This window comes from Hypomesus transpacificus, chromosome 11, assembly GCF_021917145.1.
Source record: "Hypomesus transpacificus isolate Combined female chromosome 11, fHypTra1, whole genome shotgun sequence".
NCBI classification, from domain to species: domain Eukaryota; kingdom Metazoa; phylum Chordata; class Actinopteri; order Osmeriformes; family Osmeridae; genus Hypomesus; species Hypomesus transpacificus.
Window position 1 is genome coordinate 3,852,636 of NC_061070.1, and position 7,426 is coordinate 3,860,061.

The window sequence follows — 7,426 nt, forward strand, 5'->3', positions numbered from 1 at the left end:
TCGCGTGGAAGCAGAAGTGGCTGCCCCGATCCGGAATGAATGCGCTGTATGCCGCTCCGGGGACAGGCCACAGCGCTCGCACAGCAGCCGGAGATGCTGCGTGAGCCAAGATCTGGTCATGGCCTTGCCGACTGCGTCACTGGCAAACAGGGGCTCATCAGGTGTCGCCCGGGGGCGGTACGACAGGTACCGGTGCATGGAGGAGAGAGGACAAAAAGCACTGTTAGTTTGACCAATGACAATAGGGACGCCTTTACACGTTACATCAGTTTTACTGTGTTTCAAGACAATAGTGTACAGTCCGCTTCCCATACTTAAATCGGACATAGTGAGATCTCTGGAAGGATCGAATGTGGCGCATCTAGTGGTGTATTCGCCGCACCGTAGAAACCCGTAGAACGCCGTGAGAAATACAGTCTCGAGTAGAGCGTCGACATAAAGCCCAAAGCATCCCTGTCTCAGAGCAGACACCAGCATGTGCAGTACAGGGAGTGTGATTGGGAGACGTTTGTCTTTCCTTTTGGGCCGCTGCTTCTGTAGACCTTTCATGAGGAGGCGGATAGACGGGTTTCCCAGAAGGCTGCATGCCTTGCAAGGATGCATGCAAGGATCTGCGCACCGGACGTGGAACTGAATACCTGCCACCAATGCCTTGACGGATGATGGTTGCAGCTTGCGGGATTCGAAACAATGCACCATGAAAGCGCACAGCACGGACATGTTCACGGGAAGAGGGCTCACAGAGAACGCACCGCAGTAGGTGGAATATTAAACCATGCTGAGTCATAGGATTTTAATGTGGTGGAGCACACACCCAACCTCATGTAATGACAAGCAGACAGGACATGCTGCCGCAGCACCTCAGCGGAACCAACTGACCCTAATCTAGTACGGCTTGCTGGAACGTTGGACATGACGTGTCTACGTGAGGGCGCAGCGCGCGGAATTCCTGCAATTTGAAACGAGACAGGGAATCAGCGGATTGGTTGGCCAGCCCCGGAACGTATGCTGCAAAATGAAATTGCCCAGGACGCACGTCCAGGTGAGGCGTCTGACCAGGCGGTTGATTACGGGCACTGAAGACCTTCCTTTATTGATTATGCGGACCGCGGCTTCGTTGTCGCAGAACACTGTGATTTTCTTTCTGCACCATAAGTGCCCCCACAACAGACACGATTGGGTACAACTCATGGAGTGCGCTAGAATAGTGCTCCGGAGGAAGGGACAGTATCTCAGCGGGCCACACGGCACAGAACAATTTGTCGCCGTGGTAACCCCCGAACCCGATCGAGAGGGCCGCATCCGTGTAGAACTCCAGGGCGGCGGACGTTTCTATCTCGTCATTGTAAAAGAAAGATATCCCGTTCCACTGGGCGCACAAGAGAGCCCAGAAGGACAGATCCGACCTACACCCAACGTCGAGCCCCAGGGTGTCCTGTAAGTTAGCCACGGTTTTGCACAGGTCTAGGAGACGCGACACGAAGGAACACCCTTGCGGGATGATGCGCATTGCGAAAGTTAAATGCCCTAACAGAGACAGCTTTTCACGTTTGCTCATGGACACAGTGCTGCTAGCGGCCCCCATGACGGAGCGAATGCGCTCGAGCTTCTCCGCGGGTAGTGAGGCCTGCATCAGTACGCTATCCAGCTGGATGCCGAGGAACTCGAGCGATGTCAGCGGGCCTACGGTCTTCTCATCGGATAACGGAACGCCTAGCTCGTCGAAGGTGTCCCGCAACACAGTGATACAACGGGCTGGAGGTGAACATGGAAAGTCCACCACCAAAAAGTCATCCAGTGGGTGCAGGACGAACGGCAATTTACACACGTTCAGCAGAATCCAGCACAGCGCCTCCGACAGCGTGTCGAAGATTCGTGGGCTGCTGCGGCAGCCGAAAGTTAACCGGACAGCGAAATAGTGTTTGCCGCACCAACATACTCCGAACAGATGCCATTGGGAGGGGTGGAGCGGCATGACTTTGAATGCGTCGATCACGTCCGCTTTGCCCAGCCACGCGCCCGCGCCTGCGATTTTAATCATGTGAATGGTATTGTCCACGCTTGCATAGCACAAGGAAAAAGGCTCATGCGGTATTAGGCTGTTTATACTAGGCACCACACAGCCGTGCGGAGCCAACAGATTGATTATTAGGCGCTTCTTGGCCATGTACTTTCGCGTGGCTACGCCTATTGGGCTAACCCTGTACGGGGAAAAGGGGGGTTTCTCATAGGGTCCAATCATGAACCCTTTGGCTACCTCTTTTTGGATGAGCGTATCCACCACGTCTGGCTCGCGAAGTGCACTTTGGAGGTTACTGCACGCATGGCTAACAGTCGGCAGCACAGACAGACCCGCATTGAACCCGTTAGTTAGACCAGTCAACAAGTACATCACAAAACAGCGGTCGGGATGACCCTCTAAGGCAATGCTGAGTCCCTCAACGTTCACTGGGGTTGACGCTCGTTTATTCACTTGGCCTTCAGGGCCGGTCGGGCCCGACGAGGCCACACAGCTCGGGAATGAGCGTCCCCACAGTAACTGCAAGCATGCAGATATTTGCAGTTAGCATACCGCCACACATTTTCGTTAAAATGAATACAGAGCGCTGGGCTGACTGCAGGTGCTTGTTTGGTCCCTACCTTCTTCCGACCACCCTTAGATAGGCCTACTGCCTCCTGGGTCGTCTCGGTTTTGGTCGCCACATAAGCGGTTCTAGGACAGAGATTGACCGAGTGTCCCAGGGATCCGCACACGAGCATGTGCCCGGTGAACACTCGGCTCACCAGGTCGAGATCCTTCACCGACCAGTCCAGCCGCAGATTCCACTTCTGGAGGTGCAGAGCAGCCTTGGCAGACATGCACTTATGGTACTCGTAAAAGAGACTGCCGCCGTAGCGCAGGGCCAGATCCGCAATCAAAGCTAGGTAGTCGTCTAGCTCCACGCGACGCTCGGGGTACACCTCACACACACACAAGGTGTCACGGTATACACCGAACGCCGCGCAGAATTCGGCCAGAGTCAAGTTCTTTGACATCCTGGGGTCGCTGCCTTTCAGGAATACCGACACATCCCCGCAATCTATCAGACGCTTATCCAACAGGTCGGTAGCAACCAGCAGTATCTAAACAAGGTTAATGTCCATACCTGCAATGATTTGGTTCCTGAGATGTGCCGACAAGCCAGCCGCGGGGGACAGGAACCGTGCACCGGAGGCAGCGGCCAGTACTGCCGAGGCCAGGCTACTCCGCGGAACCACGGCTCGGGCGGAAGCCATTGGAACACCAAAGACCTCGGAAACAGCTGGAACGGGAGCCGGTGCCGCCCCGGCCTCCAGGACGGTGATGCGGTGGGCCATGTCGCCGAGGGACATCTTGATGTCCGAGAAGGCTTCCAGAACTGGATCACCGGTTGGAGTCGGCCCCTGTAGGCGAGCCTTCTTCGCGGGAAACGCAGCAGTAGGACGGGAAGCGGAGCCCCGCTTTCCTTTCGCCGTTGCCTTACCCGGGGGAACACGCAGGGGTACGGGTGGAGTGGCCTCGCTGCTGTTCAGGAAGAACAGGAACAATTCCTTGTGGTTGCACCCCATCGGTGGCGTTATGCCCCTGTCGTAAAGGGCGTCCAAGATCTTATATACCGGCCAGCTCTTGATGTTGGCCGACAAGCGAGAACTGCGCCTGACCAGGCTCCCGGAGTCCTCGCCGAACCTATCGGCGCAGAGATCCACGGACGGAGATTCATTGTCACAGGGTTGATCGAGATCTTCCAACTGATCCCCAACACCGCCAGCATCGCTCAGATCCGAAGAAGACATGACACGCGAAGAACAACACGACGGAAACACGGACCGAAACAGAAATGGCAGCAGTGCAGAACTAAGGTCAGCGAGAATGCGAGTGCGTGTATGTGGCCGTCTTATAGCGCCGCCTAACGGGCTGAGCCTATGGCTGTCGCCTACGCGATGGCTGGCAGAACAGAGAACAGAAGTTAAATACCGATGACAATAGGGGAACCCGGGAACACCTGGTGAGGAGTGGAGACAAACCACAAGGTGAAATGAATCAGGGTGTGACAAAAATATTGTTTTTGTTACATACATACAGTATACCGTGTAAGCTTTACTGCCAGATGGACAGTAAGCAGATAAGTAATGGAGAGCCCACTCTCTCAGTAGAAAGCGATGATAGGTCATGGCACAGCCAGCATCTCCACAGGTTGATGTTCATCTGGGGTCAGGGTTGTGCCACCAAAGGCTTAACAACTTAACACGTGCAGCGTTCACATTTGTAGAGAACTTCACATCCATTATGAAAACAGAGAGCAGAAGCACATCAACTTGGGCTTGATCTTTGTTTGAAAACAAATGCTCCCTCACATACAGAACCCTTTTACCTTGTCTTTTTCACTCTGTCTTTCTCTCTCTCTCTAATTTTCTTTTAGATCTTGATGTCTTTCTATTTCTCTTTATCTCTCTCTTTATCTTTCTTTCTCCCAACCAACTCTGTCTTTCTCTCTTGCTCCTCTACAGTATATTGAAATGTGCACACGCCCTGCCATGAAGATGAAATATTATTAAAAAACATGCAGGGGGAATGTTCCCTCCAATCACTGTGATGTAATAATCTAAAATATGAATATGGAAATCTCATAAGTGGAATTGACTCTCCTCTCATCTTCCTCTCATTCTCTCACTTTTTCCCTCTCTCTCCTTCTCCCTCTCTTCCTCTCCCACTCTCTTTTCAGAACTTCTCTTATATTAACCGTCCGTGACAAGTCTTCTTCCAGACGCAATTACCAAGTCTTAGATCCCTGGAATCGCATGAACATTTTACAACTAACTGCAATGAAAAAAAGGCCAAAGAACAGTTTGGCTTCCCAAAGTGTTTAACTGTGTCATACCCAGTGGCTTTCAAAGCTTTTAGTACTGAAATGAGAGCTTCTGTCCTCTGCTCCGAATCACTGCGCAGATCTATGGAACTAAACAGCAGATTTGTAGTGACAGCAGATCTATGGTAGTATACTGCATGTCTATAAAAATAAGTAGGAAATCTATGGTTACATGCAGCAGATCTATTGTAACATACAACAGATACATTTTATACAGCAGATCTAAATGAATGTACAGCCGATCAAGGGTAGTATGCCCCAGATCAATAATAATATACAACATATCTCTAATGATACACAACAGATATATCATTATATACAGCTGATTTATAATAATATGCAGCACATTCGTAATAATATAAAGCAGAAATATGATATCATACAGCACATCCATAATATAGTAATATGGAGCAGATATATAATAATAATCACACAGCAGATCTATGATCGCATCCCAGTGCTGTCGGAGCAGGGAGGCAGAGTATTTATCCTTCGTTGTCTCGGCAGCACACTTGACGGTTTGAGGAAGTTGTGGTCTATGATGTTTGATCCGTCTTAGGCAGCGAACACAACAGCAGGGCTCCTGAGAACACCAGTCTGTACAGGCATCCTGTCAGAAGCTAAACATAGATTAGGCAGCGTGCAGGGCTTATGAGTGAAGAGTTTGTGTTTCTGTATGGAGGTGCGTGACAGGGAGAGAGGGGGAAAGATGAGAGGACGAGCGAGAGGTGGAGGTAGATTGGAAAGGAAGGAAAGGAGAAAGAGATAGGAAAGAGACAGATAGGGGTAAGAAACAGAAGGATGGACACAGAGAAAGAAAGAGAGGGAGAGCGGGGGAAAGAGGGATAGAAAGACACAAGAGAGAGAGGGAAAGAGGAGAGGAGCAGAGCCGGAAGGCACCCTAACAGAAGTCTGAAAACACCGGCTAATTACCCTCTCAGCTGGAAACAATTGAGCGAGGGAGCGACAGAGCGACAGAACGAGAAACAGTGAGGAAACGGGAAGAAGACAGAACTCAGAGAGAGCTGAAAAGACGGCAACAGAGAGATAGAATGTGGGGGGGTTGGCGAGGAATACAAGAATAGACAGAAACAGAAACAATCTAAAGAAAGTGATGGGGGGGGTTTGGAGGAGTAGAGGGGAGGAGGAGAGGACAGGAGAGGAAAGGTACAGCATAGGAGGTGAAGGGAGGCGAGGAGAGAGGGGAACTGAAGAGAGAGGGTAGAGTATGGATCATTACAGTAAGTTGAGCATTTCTCTGTAAATGAAGAGACTGGGATTCCTCCATTCTCTGCTTCAACACCCACTATTTAACACAGGTCACTAACACACACAGACGGCTGAACATAGGTCCATGACCTTAGCTGCATCATATGGGCTATTTATACCAGGCAAAAGTGCACAAACACAGACCACACACGCATGTGAGCACACACACAAACTGGCACACACAAACACACTGATGTGCGGTGCTCACACACATATGCACACACAAAACCAGATACTAACCAGCCTAAAGCACACGGACGCATGCGTACATGTATAGTGTGCACACACACACACACACACATACTGTATATACTAAAACTTAGACACATATTGTACTCCCATGTTTCAGGCTGTAGTGTGACTGAGGTTGGTTATAGAACATGATGGTGTGGCAAAAGCCTGCAGCTCTGACTTCTGTGAGCCCATGACTCATACATGCACATACAGTGCCCTCCAAAAGTATTGGAACAGTGAGGCGAATTCCTTTATTTTTGCTGTAGACTGAAAACATTTGGGCTTGACATCAAATAATGAACGTGAGACCAGAGATCAACGTTTCAGCTTTTATTTCCAGGTATTTACATCAGGATCTGATGCACAACTAAGAAAATATCACATTTTGTTTGAATCCACCCATTTGTCATGTGAGCAAAAGTATTGGAACAGATATACTTAAAACATATTTAAGTGAATAAGACTTAATATTTAGTTGCAAATCCTTTGCCTTCAATAACTGCAGCAAGTCTGTGACCCATTGACGTCACCAAACTTTTGCATTCTTCCTTTTTGATGCTTTCCCAGGCTTTCACTGCAGCCTCTTTCAGTTGTTGTTTGTTTTGTGGGGTTCCTCCCTTCAGTCTCCTCTTAAGCAGGTAAAATGCATGCTCTATAGGGTTTAAGTCTGGAGATTGACTTGGCCAGTCTAATACCTTCCATTTCTTGCCCCTGATGAACTCCTTTGTTGTTTTGGCAGTGTGTTTTGGGTCGTTATCTTGCTGCATGATGAAGGCTCTGCCAATCAGTTTGGTTGCATCTTTCCTTAAATTGGCAGACAAAATGTTTCTGTAGACTTCCGAGTTCATTTTGCTGCTGCCATCATGTGTTACATCCTCAATGAAGATTAATGAGCCCGTCCTAGAAGAAGCCATGCAAGCCCAAGCCATGACATTACCTCCACCGTGTTTCACAGATGAGCTTGTGTGTTTGGGATCATGAGCAGTTCCTTTCTTTCTCCAAACTTTAGCCTTTCCATCACTTTGGTAAAAGTTAAT